Here is a 13,679-nt window from a genome sequence, read left to right on the forward strand (position 1 = left end):
CATTGCTGTGGCTCTGGCGTAGGCCATCGGCTACAGCTCCTGTTAGACCCCTAGCCTGGGAACCTCCACATGCCACGGGTGCGGCCCTAAAAAGACAAAAGACAGAAAAAAAAAAAAAAAGAATTCTGGCAACTAAGACTTCTGAGTCTAGAAATGTTCTGGAAGCATAGTGTTAACAGTGAGCTACAGTGATCATCAAACACTTTTTTTTTTTTCTTGCTTATTTAGTTTCTAAATTTTTTGAACAAAAATTTTAAGCTTAAACCTCTATATACATGCTTATTTTAAAACTCTCAATTTTTAAATTATAAATGTATTAGTTACAAAGAATGTGATTCCTGTCACATAGTATCTTGTTTATATGCTTTAAATACATTTTCTTTAAAACCCTGGAGTTGCAGATTTAACTTAAAGTTTATGGTAAAACTTGCACTTATCAAACCCATTGACTGACTTTATTTTTAATATAAGTAAATGTGTCACCATGCATTCTGTGAGAACTGTTGAAAAGTCAGTCCACCACGAGCCCTGACCATCCTTGCACATCCTTTCTGGGCCTGCTGTCAGTGCAAGGCCCTCGTCATTTTTTATCAGAGCTAATTGTAGCTCAATTTCTAGGTAGGTAGGTGTACAATAACAACCATTTTCTTATTCTTTCAAAACTATTTCAATGTGCTCCAGTGACTTGAAATTGTTGAAACATGCATCTCTGTGATTGAGGGCTTTTTCTGTCCATATGTGGTAGGCTGGAATGCTGGGGAGTTTTATTTTTTATTTTTTGAATTTTTATTAATGTGTTTATTTACTGTCTCTTTAGGGCCTCACTTGCGGCCCATGGAAGTTCCCAGGCTAGGGCTCAAATCAGACACCACAGTCATATAGCAACTCAGGATCTGAGCCATATTGCATCTGCGACCTACACCATAGCCTGTGGCAACGCAGGATCCTTAACCCACTGAGTAAGGTCAGGGATCAAACCTGCATCATTAAGAATACTGGTTGGGTTATTAACCAGCTGTGGAATTCATGGGAGTTCCAGAAAGTGGTCTTCAGTCAAGGACTGACAAGGAAGGCTTATAGATACCTCACCCCCTTCATCAACCAGGTGGCCTATTCAGGTGGGATATCTCCAGTCATTCAACATAGAAGCTGTCTTGTAGTGCACCCCTCATTGGCTTCCTGCCTTCTTGTAATGCTTCTCCACTCCCTTACTGGTTTTCCCTAAATAAGCTACTTACACTTGAATTCTTGCCTCAGGGTCTGCTTTGGGGGGAAACCCAAACTTAGAGATCATGAATACTTTTTCCTTTCAAAGAGGCCTATATCTTCCTTGAATTTGAGAATAGCCGCAGTCTAACTGGAATCTTTGTTATCATCTGATTTTAGCTGATCATCTTTTACACGATGCAAAGGATGGGATGGGGCTTCTTCCCCTCTCCACAGACCTGGGCAGGCTCTTGAAGTATCCCTGGGTAAGCAATCACTGCTGCCACCAAAGTTGGTTTAAAATGGGCTTTACTCAAAAATGAAATACCTCTGCCAGGCTACTGCACTGAAGCTTCAGTTATACTCCAGGATATAGCAAGAAATGAAGCACAGAAATAACTTCATTATCTGACCATGGCACAATAACTTACCTTCATTCTTAACACTGCACTGATCTAGTTGGAACATTCAGAAGCCTAGGCTGGCCTGTTTGGTGATTTTGGTGATGGAGAGGAAGTTTTGAGCTACCCATGCCTCTTTACTGGGGTAATTAGGTATGAGATGGTGAATTTGTAAGGGCCCAGGGCTTACAGAGTTAGCTTGTAGGCATTTCCAGTACTCATGGCAGTCAAATACTTTAAAAAAATCAAATATTTGAAAAGGCTTCTCTAGTCTTCCTCAAATCATTTTGGGATGATAACAGTTTATGAGTCCTATTTTTATGAGACTGTCCCTATCATATTACCCCTCTGGGTCCTGGGGTCTCTTTATAGACCTTTCTGTTTAGAAGAGTGTCTTAGGATAGAGTCTCCCAAAGTATGACTGGAAACAAGAATTTATTTGTATGTCAGCAATTTATTAAGGAAGTGTTTCCAAATGAAATCAGTAGGGAAATGAAGGAAGCAGGAGAGGGAGAGGAGGGAAGTAAGGGTGGGTGAATTTGCAGGCTGGGTCTCACCAAGGGTAGCTTGAGTCTAATACCCACAGGGAATACTAGTGTGTGAGTTGACACAATGCAGTTTTGTCCTCTCCTGAAGCAAGGGACGTGGGCGTCCATAAACCCCACCTGTCACTCTTTAGGAAGGGCTTGGGGGAGGCCAAATTCCAGCTCACTGTGAATGAGGACAAAATCCAATAAGTCCAAGGGAAGGTAATGTTCCAGAAAAGAGTGTAGGTCCTGGCCTCTAGAATGCTGATAAAGTCGAAAGACGGAAACATGAAAGCAATACGAGGAGATGGTTGGGGCACTGACAGTGTGTGCTTCAAGTTCCTAGTCCATTTGAGTTTGGGGGATATTTCAAGTGGGAAAGTGTTAGGAGGGTCAGAAGATAATACCAATTTGATAAAAGAGATTTATAGAATGCATTTCCTCTTAACAAGGTATACAGCCCCAAACACATAAATTTGTGATCAAAGCAATTCTTTTGTTATGGTGGCAGGGATAAGAAGCAAGGGCTTGTAAGGAATTATGCACCATATGGAATAATTTTTTGTGACAGCATTAACAAAGTCTTATATTATTTGAGCTATTTCTTTGCACACTTTGTTGTTGGACTGCTCTTTAATACGTAAGTAATCCAAGTTTGCCCAGGAGTTATCCTAGCTTGTGGGCACAAGGGAAGTCTTAACGATAACTCAGATTTCTCTGGTTCATGCCTAATCTGCCCCATGCAGGATTTCCATCCCCCATTCCACGTCTTCCTGGTCATTCTGGGAGTCCACCTGGGGTGTTTCATAATAACTCATCAAGTGTTTTCTCATTTCTTCGATGCTAGATTTCTTTATTGATCACGGAGGCTTGAGCATTCTCTTCAAGGGGGCCCACTCCACCAGCGCCATGACTCATGCCTCTAGTGACAGGATGAATGTCTGTGAGGGAGTGGGAAAGAAGGGGGCGTTCTCTCTCACTAAGCTTCCAGATCTTCAGGCTGTCAAGGTTGCCAAAATGATCTATTCTCAATGTCTTTCCTGAGCTAAAGGCTACTGTATTCAGATCGCAAGTGAGGAGGATGCCTCTCCTTGTCTCTGTAGCAGAGCTTGTTACTGGGTTTTGTAGGAGTGCTGCATGTGTCCCCAGGTCCTAGAGAATCTTTGCAACAATGACTATTTCTTGCTTCTGTCTCTGGCTGCCTCCCCGTCCTCAGAATTTAGACATGGTCATGGGGATGGGTAAAGAAAACGATCCTCTTCTATATAAGTCTCTTTCCACTCTGTGCAAATGAGCTCATGCAAATGGATAAATGTAAACACTTCAGAAGTTCCCTTGTCCTGAATTCTAGCAATTGATATGATTTTATCTTCAGTTTATCTTCCCAGGAATACCCCTCCAAAGACACACACACACATACACATGAGACCTCTCTATAAATATAAATGTTGCCATGGGGTTTAACTTGTTCCACTCACTTATTCAAAAAATTTTAGGAGTTCCTGTCATGGCTCAGCAGAAACAAATCTGACTAGGATCCCTGAGGATGCAGCTTCAATCCCTGGCCTCGCTCAGTGGGTTAAGGATCTGGCATTGCTGTGGCTATGGTGTAGACCAGCAGCTACAGCTCCATTTGATCCCTAGCCTGGGAACCTCCATATGCCGTGTGTGCAGCCCTTAAAAAAAAAAAATATATATATAGTGGAAGTTTGGCATACCAGAAAATAAAAAAATTATTTGATATAGTATCAAATGAATGAGACAATTTTCTTGAGTACTTTACCATTCTCCATAAAGAAAAAAAATATGTATATGTAAATATCTCACTAAGGACCATAGGAGTCAAAAAGGAGAAGTATGCAGTGGTGTTTATTGACACACAGTTACTATTGGGGACAGTGTTTCTGCATAGCGAGGCTTCTTGTTCCCATTGTAGTTAGTATCTCTGCTGCTTTAGGTTGCCAGTGTAATTGAGTATGAGGAGGACACTACTAAATGGAGAATCTTGTTTCCTGATCATTATCAGTTCTACAAACATTGGTGGAGCCGAGTAGAGGACTCCTGTTCTTGCATTTACACTGTAATTACATCACTTCTGAAGTAAACAGAAGTAGGTGAGGTGGTTTTCCCTGTGATTTTGAGCTGGTAGACATAAGAATAAAGTTATGTACAATTAGCTCAAGTATTAATGGGGACAGGATCTTGGATGGAATCACAGTATTTGGAAAGATCCGATCTTAGCACCAGTGGGCTATTTCATGTATCCAAGAGGTGGACATCTAGCCTGCCTGTGCTATGCTTTAGAAATTGTCTAGAACTAATGCTCTCATTTTGCACATGGATAAACTGATAAAGGATTTGGTTAAAGAGCCTGCTTAAGATCACATGAATACTGAATGATAGAACTGAACCAGGACTCAGACCTCCTGAACACAACACTCCCCCCAGTTGTCCAAATTATCTCCCCACATGGGCTGGCTATCTTTTACTTGCAAATAATGGAAACCCTAAACCAAGGTGGATTAAGAAAGAAAAAAAGGCAAAGGTATATAAATTCATGTAACCACATTGTCCACAGACTCCTCTAACTTTAGGCTCTGTGGGAGTCTTATTTCATGAGTTCACGATGCTGTTAGGATACCAACTTCATTTTGATTCTTGCAGCTCTGCCCTCCTCTGGGTGCTGGACTCATTTATGTGCTAGATCTCTTCATGGTAGCTTTAATGGGCCTGACATTCTTCTCAGCCTGTGTACTTCGAGTCCCTGGTGCTCCCACAGAAGAGCAGGGAAACTGTGCTCTTAGGATGATGCAGCAAGTCTCTCACATTTCATTGGTCAAAGTATGCTATGTGCCCATCCCTGATCCAGTCACTTGATGAGGTACAAGATGCTCTGAAGAACCTATTGTGGAAATTTGGTCTGTCCTTTCAAACCACACTGGGGATGGGTGAGCTCTTCTGTGCAAAATGAGGCCCATTTGGTAGGGAAAAAAGAGGAAGTGGATGCTGTGGAAGAAGCCAGCTAATATCCACTCTTTCAGATGTATTTGAAATGGATTAACAAAGTTCCAATATTAAGACAACCTAATTAGCTCATAAATTCAGTCATATTGAGTTGAATCATAATCCCTACATATAACAGCTATAGTACCTAAAATGTTATTAAAATGTCTGTTTTTTTCCTTTTGTGTTTGCTTGATGTTTTTTAGTATAACTATGAACCTAACTTTAGAAATAAAGATTTAAAGATTTAAAAAAAATAAATAAAATAAATAAATAAATAAATAAATAAATAAAAGGAGTTCCCGTCGTGGCGCAGTGGTTAACGAATCCGACTAGGAACCATAAGGTTGCGGGTTCGGTCCCTGCCCTTGCTCAGTGGGTTAACGATCTGGCGTTGCCGAGAGCTGTGGTGTAGTTGGCAGACGTGGCTCGGATCCCGCGTTGCTGTGGCTCTGGCGTAGGCTGGTGTCAACAGCTCCGATTCGACCCCTAGCCTGGGAACCTCCATATGCCGCGGGAGTGGCCCAAGAAATAGCTAAAAAGACAAAAAGACAAAAAAAAAAAAAAAAAAAAGATTTTTGACATTTATAATTGCTGTCCTTTCAATGAGGAGTCTTAAAATCTTACAGTTCAGAATTTAATATTTATTTTTTTCCAGAGACCCCTGCTCACAAACTTTGAACAAAGAGTGATATCCAGGGCCACCACCAACTCAAAGAACAAAAAAGGTTTTCTGTGGCTTTTCCTCTTGTGCTGTCTGCACCTGATCAGCTCCCCTACACATTCTCAAATAGCCTCTGAAAATAGACTTTTTGTATCTCTTCCAACAAACCCCATAATTCCTTATTCTTCTCTTTTCTTTAATAATTATTTTAAAAGTTTTATCATATCTTGGGGTGCTATGCACATTGAATAGAATGAACTGTACTAAATAAACATTTTGGCATAGGTCCAAAAGAACTATACCTTTTTATGTTTGAGAAAATATTTTAAAACTCGCCACCTACACTGCAATAAATGGTTTAATGTTAGTCAGGTGCACCATCAGAACTCTTTCAGAGAATTTCATGAAAGACATACTAGTTTATTTCCATGGAGAATTAAAAGGTATTATACTAAGGAACATTACATATAAACAGCTCATATTTCCTGTAGTCTTTATTAAGAAAATTGTTTTAAAGGTTGAACTAGCATTCACATCAGGGTTTGATGAGTCAGAGCAGTGCTGATGTTATAACAAGGTAATACTTTTGCAGTCTTCATTGACAGGCCAGGATAGAACTTTACATAATATATAAAACAATACATCATAATTTAGCAGATGTAATAATAAATGGTGGTATATATTTAAGTGCAGTAGTAGTGAAAGAAATGAATTATTAAAATATTTTTGGTATTTTTATCTTGTTGGGTATTTTTACTTAGGTCAAATATAGCCTGAGTTGCTAATTAATGGTAGTAATATAAAGTATCCCTAAAAAATAAAAGTATTTAAAGAAGTGAATTTATTTAACAAACAGTTGTCCTCATATATAATAAAACATCATGAAAACGGTATAAGTATGACTGAAATTTGGGGAATGTTGACTTTGCCCTTCAGCATGTCCCTTCAGCATATGCTAATGGACTTGTACATATAAACGAAATGTTATCTTTGCTGTGGAGGTGATCCTAGATGTCCTCTGAAGATTAAACAATAGCAAGTGTAATGCATTCAGTGCAGAGACAAGCAGAGTCATCTTAAAGAGATGTTTCTGCTCCTATGCAAAAAGATATTAGCATCTTTAAGGAATGAAAATGTACTTTAGAAGAGGGATGCTTAGAAATAAAGGTGCAGAAAAAGGGAATTTGTAAGAGCACTCCCTCACCTAGAGAGAATGTTCTGTCAAGAGGCCTCTTGACAAGGATATCACTATTGTCACCTGGAAGCTGCTGTCATTACACATTCCATCAATATAAGTCTTTGTTCTACATCCTTGTTTTCCAAACACCCTCATAATAGCCCCCCCCCCACCACCACAGTCAGGCTGACATATCTAGACTACTTGGCAGTTACACTCCTTACTGCAAATAAGTTAAGTGGCTTAAACCCTGGTCTCTGATGAGCTTTGTTAATGGGAATCAGTTTCCTGAGACTGCCAGTTGTAGTCACATTGATGAGATTCAGTTTGTCAGTTTGAAGGGTTAAAGGACAGATCCTGGGCTGGGTGACTGCATGATCACTTTGTGGGAATCTGTCTGGCTGGGCATCACACCCTGGGAATCCCTGGTTCTCACGGCTCACCTTTTCTCATCTTGCTCAGCTCTGCTCTTCATGATATTTGTGATTTGAACCAAGCTTCTAATGTTATTTTCTGCCATAGTAAAGTATGAAATAGTTTGCAGATAATCCCTTAAGGATAAAAGATACTTACTTCTTTTATTTTTGATAATATAAAGACTTAATGTTTTACCAAAATTTTTGAGTTATTTGAGTACCCACCTGGCCTGAAAGTGAAGTCTCAGATTAAATATTTCTCATTCTAATGACTGTATCTTTCTCGTCCCTTTTTCCTTTATTGCCAACTTTTTTTGAATGAGCCATTTGCTCTCACTGCCTCCACTTCTTCAGTGCCAAGTTTCTCCTCTCCACCCCCCACCATCTGGTTCCCACCCCCTTTAATTATAAACTTTCTCCAAAATTTCTGACTGATAATAGGCAGAGCTTCTTAATTCTCATTCCACTTGACTTGTCTACAGAATTGGAAGCTATATTTCATGTCCTTCGTTTGAAAATATACCTCCTTCTGTCCCTGATTTCCAGGACCTACTGTCTCCTTTTAATTTTGCTATTGACAGTTTATACCCCTCAACTTTTACTGGAAGCATTTTTAAAAAAGAAACAAAACATTGCAGAAAAAGTTAATCTGCTATTCCTACTCTTTCCCTCTCCTCTCTGTCCTCCTATTCTGAGGTTGAATTACCATTAACACAGTTTTCTCCATCTGTGTCCGCATATTATGTATGTTGCATTATGTTTTAAAATTTCGCATATGCAGAATGATACGATAGCATCCTTTGCAGCTTGCTTTTACCAAACATTATGTGTTTTAAGTTTTTCTATTTTGATGTATATGTAGTTCATTCCTTTTAATTTCTCTGTAATCTTCTGTTAATGAATTAATATCAGTTTCAACTACCCTTTAAGTACAGACTTTTTAAAACTAAGCCTTTATTTTTTAGAGCAGTTTTAGGTTCACAGCAAAATTGAGGGAAAGATACAGAGATATTCCATATATTTTCTACCCCCAACACATGCATAACCTCCCCCATTATCAACATCTCCCAAAAGAGTATATATTTGTTGCAGATGGACCTACACTGATACATCTAATCAGCCAAAATCCATACTTTACATTTTCTTGAATTTTGATACTGTATATTCTATGGATTGGACAAATGAATAATGACATTACAGTATCATTTAGAATAGTTTCACCACCTACAAATTCTCTGTTCCACCTATTCATCCTTTCCTCCACCTCAACCCCTGAGAACTGCTGATTCTTCTACTCTCTATCTATAGTTTTGTCTTTTTCAGGATGTCATATAATTAGAATCATACAGTATGTAGCCTTTTCAGATTTGCTCCTTTCACTTAGTAATATGAATTTAAGGTTCCTCCATGTTTTTTCATGGTTTGATAGCTCATTCTGTCTTAGTGCTTAATAATATTCCATTTTCTGAGTATACCAGTTTATTATCCATTCACCTCCTGAAGGACATCTTGGTGAACATGTTTCCAACTCCTAAATACAGGCCTTAAGAGACATTTTTTGTTGTTTATTTTAACTTACTTTAAATGATTTCATCTATTCCCATTGCACCAGCTCTCAATTATAGACCAGCGACCTGTATAACCCCATTAGCCTCAGAGATCAATTGCAAATGATTTGAGCTAGCTCCACTCCTATTTCTTATAGGTATTGAGCTTGTCCAAAATGAAAATCATTATTATTTCTGGAAACTTTCACTTCTCCTACCTCTTTTCTTTTCCCACAATTGAGAACACTACCGTTCTCTCAGTCACCAAAAAATAGCTTGGATTTATTATTTTTTTTTACTAATTTCCATCTCTTTTTCCCTTATACCCAATCGTTTATTAAATCGTACTTATCCCATATACAAAATGTTTGTCAGGTTTTCTCTTTTACATTTCTGCTTCCATTGGCTTAGACTAGGTCTTCATCATTCTTATCTAAACTAGCACAATTCCCTTCCAAATATTTTCTTTGCATCTAATTTGTCTCCATTATTTTTTTATCTTTCATCATGCTGCCAGGGCTGTAAATTTTTCTATAAAGGCATAGATAGCAAACATTTTAGACTTTGCAGGTCATATGGTCTCTATGGTAACTATTCAACGCTGCTGTTGTAGCACATTAATATCCGTAGACAATACATACGTGAATAGATGTAGCTGTGTTTCAACAAAACTTTATTTACAAAAACAGTCAAGGAGCTAGATTTGACTCGAGGGCTGTAGTTTGCTGACCTCTGTCCTACAACATAATTCGGATCATGTATCTCCCCACCAAAGCCTTTTGGTTTTCTACAGAATGTAATAGTCACCATCCTTCTAAATATGACATAATCCCTACTTACCACTTAAGGTCAATTGCGTCAAACTCTGAAGTTCTCATCTCTATTTTGATATGTCCCAGATGGCTCCTGATTTGCTGGAAATGGGAGATGGTTAGTGGCAGGTGTGTGGGGGGGTTTGGTCATGGGAGGGTGAGAATGCTTCTGTCTGATGTTCCATCTTCTCAATAAAACATGGGCAGGGACACTGGCTGAGAGATAAAGATGGAAGAGGTGAGATAGAAGATGGAAGAGAGAGGATCCAGATCAATATGATCATCCTGGGGAGCAGAAAAATAAACTTATTAGAGAAATGAAGCAAGATTTCTGGGTGCTATCAAGATTCAAACTGTGGCCTGAGATTATGAATTTAAAGTGAAACAAGTCATCTGATTGTGTGATCTCTATGATTGCTAACACTTCGCTGTTTAGCTGCATACAAGAAAGTCGGAAGCAAGGTGAGTTCACACCTGGATTGGGGTTTTGTGAGGTGGTTTAACTGAGGGCTAGAAGAAACCGGGCATTGAAAGTATTTGCAAAGGGGCACTATGTTGATGCTAATGGACTCCGTGCTGAACAAGATGGGAAGTAATCACAGGGGTGGGAGGAAGAGACCAAGTGTCCCCCCATCACTAAAGGTCCACGTGGAATGGAAGTACTTGTATGAATGAACTGAATGCAGTAGGAAGTCAGCTCTTTCTCTCTGAAAAGTTTCATATTTTAAAAGAGACGTAAAGGCCCAGGGTGTGGGAGTTCCTGCTCCCACAGTGGCGCAGTGGATTAAGAATCTAACTGCAGCGGCTTGGGTCACTGGAAATTTGAGATCGATCCCCAACCCAGCACTTTGGGTTAAGGATCTGGCATTGCCATGGTTGCAGCGTAGGTTGCAGGTATGGCCATAAAATTAAAAATAAAAGTCCAGGGTGTGACGTTAAGTGAATGAGTGAAGTGGAAAAAGGAAAATGCCAGTGGAATATGGAAATCAAGAAACTGAGAAGCTGGGGCTTTTTGATAGATTATCCACTTCTTGTAATCAGCAAGGCTGAAGGAAGGAAACCAGGTGAAACAAGATTCTTTTCCAGGAACAGAAGACTAGTGGATGAGGCAGTGTGATTAGGAAGTTGGCAGAAAAATGTACGAAGGTGTGGAAAGAGTGGTATATCCCAATGACATTAACATTAAGAGAACAATGATTTTGGCAAGAGGAAAGGGGTGAGCTAATTTGAAAGTGGCAAGGAATATACTTAGCTCAACTCTTGGCCCTGATGTTTGCTCAGGATCCAGGTAAGACTCAAGTAAAGCGAAGAAGTGAGGGGACTATTTGAAGAAAAGGGAATAGCTGGTCACAGGTTGGGGTCACGAGAGACAGTGGAAAGGTTTATTTGGGAAGGAGGAAAGTAGAGAAGATAAACAGTTTGTGAGAAAAAGAATGACTTAGGTTGGGACTCGTGCAGATGGGTGAGGTGCATGGGCATGTGAAGATGGGATTGTTCCTGAGAGGCTCAACTTGTAATGCTCTTGGTTGTGTGTTAGTCTCAGGCGTTATGTTGTGGTATGGCCTCAGGACTAATAGTGTGTCTGCAGATGAGAGTTCTAGAATCATCTGCCACAGTCAGTTCCATTACTTTGGACAAGGCACCAAACCCCAAACCTCTCAAAACCTCAGTCTCTTCACATGGGCAGTGAGGGATTGGTCTAAATAATCTCTTGAACTTCCTCAGGCATTTTAAATATCAGAGTAAAGAAATGGGGTCATGCCCCTGGTAAACTTACTAGAAATTAGTATTCATCTTGTATATCAGTGATGTGTTGGGAGCCAATATTAGGGAGAATGAGAACTATCTGAGAGTTTATGCATCTGCTACACTTGCCTTCGGAGCATGTTAACGATCTCAAGAAAACCAAGATAAGTGACAGAACAATTCAGCATGTTTTAGAGACATTTGGTTATGCCTTCCTGCTAAAGCAAATACATTTTGTAACTCATAAATATGAGTTAGTAATAGATTTATGATCTCTCAAATGCTGAATAGTAATTAAAGTTGAAACTGAATTGCCAGACCTTATCTTTCATTCTTCTTCCATTCTTTTGTCCCTTCATCCAATCTGTATTATTAGTTACCTGTATTATTGTTAATATAACAGTAGAATAATGCATGGATGAGACACTTAAATGCATATAGTCATTTTTGGTGAAGGCAATGAATTAGTGGTGAAGATGCTTCTTCATAATTAATTTTTTTAATATTTAAACTAATTCCCTAGTCTGTGTGGTTGAATCGATGTGTCAATTCAGTCAACCCTATAACCACACTAATAGCCTACTGGTTAAAAACTGCTTATTTCAATCCAAATTTGGGTCCAATCATAATGAGTCCTACCAGCTGCAGAGCTTTTCTTGAGATCTCGCTATTTAGCTGAGTTCAGTGTCCTGGTAGGTATTTTGTTGATTGCTTAAGACTCTTCTGGGAGAGAGATCTCAAAGGAAAAAAGCAGCAAAGCTTGAGCTTGGTTAGGGAAGGACATGTATAAAGTCAGAGGGGGGAATATGGATATTAGAACTTTATGTATGTAAATTAATTTCACTCGAGCAAAAAGTTAAAATTGGAATATTTCTGTAATTGAAAAATAGATTTGCATATGTATGAATGTGGTTTAGTAGTTTGTTTATCTTGTGATATTGAATGTAATTTTAAATTTGTGTGGTTGAGAAATATGACATTTTAGCTAATTTTGTCTTTGTATAGTTAACTACTGTTTGGGTAATTGGCCACTAGATGGCAGGGCTGTGATTTGAGTAAAGATCATAAGACACGAAATGGGCATTTTGTAGGCAAAGGGATTGAAAGAGCCAATGCATGGAATGTTTTGAAATGCAGTTTAGCAGAGGTGCCTATCAAAGAAATGACTTCAGTGAGTGTGGCCTCTTTTGTTCTTGCTACCTGCCTTTTTTCGCAAAAAAACCCTGTGTTTCCTAGCTCATCCTTCATCACGTTGGAGCCTTTTCTCAGGGCTACCTGAAATGCTGTCTCCCAGGCTTAAGTCCTAAATGAAACTTAAAAAAAAAAAAAAACAGTTTAAAAGCACAAATGAAACACAAACCTATGTGTTAGGCTTTTGTAAATGCTGGAGATGTAAAAAATGAATATTACCTGATTTCCATCATCAAAGAGGTGATGGTCTTGTAGCCAGATATATGTGTAGCTTCTTTTTTTTTAAGCCTTATGATAGAATGTGATAAATACTATTACAGATTTTTTAATTTCCAAGTATAATGGGAACATAGGGTCTACTACAATTAATTCATCCTAGGATGATGGTTAAGGCAAAGAGTTCTCAGAAAATGGTAGAGAAGATAAAATCTGAGAAGAGCTCATCTTTGTATAAAAACAAAGCATATTCTAAAACTAAAAAATACAAAGTAAAACATTTTTAATGGTTATGGATAAAGTGGAAATATAAAATTTTAAATATGATAAATTCCTATCTAATCTTTTTTTAAATTATAATTGATTTACAAAGTTGTGTTCATTTCTGTTGTATGGCACAGTGATTCAGCTATATCTCTCTACATTTATATGTAGATATATAGCTGAATGTATATATATATATTCATACACACACATGTATATATATATTTTATATTTTTTCAATTATGGTTTATCTCAATATTGAATATAGTTCCCTGTTGTTTATCCATTATATATGTAACAGTTTGCACCCACTAACCTCAAGCTCCCAGTCCTTCCCTCCCCCACCCTACCCCCCTTGACAACCACAACTCTGTTCTCTATGTCCAAGAGTCTGTTTCTGTCTTATAAATAGGTTCATTTGTGACTTTTTTTTTTTCTTTTTAGGGCTGCACCTGTGGCATATGGAAGTTCCCAGGCTGGGGTGGAATTGGAGCTACAGCTGCCGGCCT

General features: G+C 38.6%; 1 protein-coding gene across 5 annotated transcripts in view; it reads left to right on the forward strand.

The window, feature by feature from the left end:
* The window catches only part of LOC146394980 (uncharacterized), a 480,198-nt gene that overhangs the window by 279,822 nt on the left and 186,697 nt on the right, over window positions 1-13,679 (forward strand). For 4 of the 5 annotated variants that reach the window (XR_014834437.1, XR_014834439.1, XR_014834438.1 and 1 more), the window contains exon 2: window positions 1,387-1,472. The exons of the other annotated variant lie outside the window; for it this stretch is intronic. The gene's annotated coding sequence lies outside the window, so the exon portion shown is untranslated. The remainder of the gene's footprint in view (window positions 1-1,386; window positions 1,473-13,679) is intronic. 5 annotated transcript variants of the gene reach the window in all.

Source organism: Sus scrofa, chromosome 18 (assembly GCF_054392235.1).
Source record: "Sus scrofa isolate SSC_HxYL_T2T_F1_AM1 chromosome 18, Sscrofa_HxYL_maternal_Yorkshire_Landrace_v2.0, whole genome shotgun sequence".
Lineage (NCBI taxonomy): Eukaryota > Metazoa > Chordata > Mammalia > Artiodactyla > Suidae > Sus > Sus scrofa.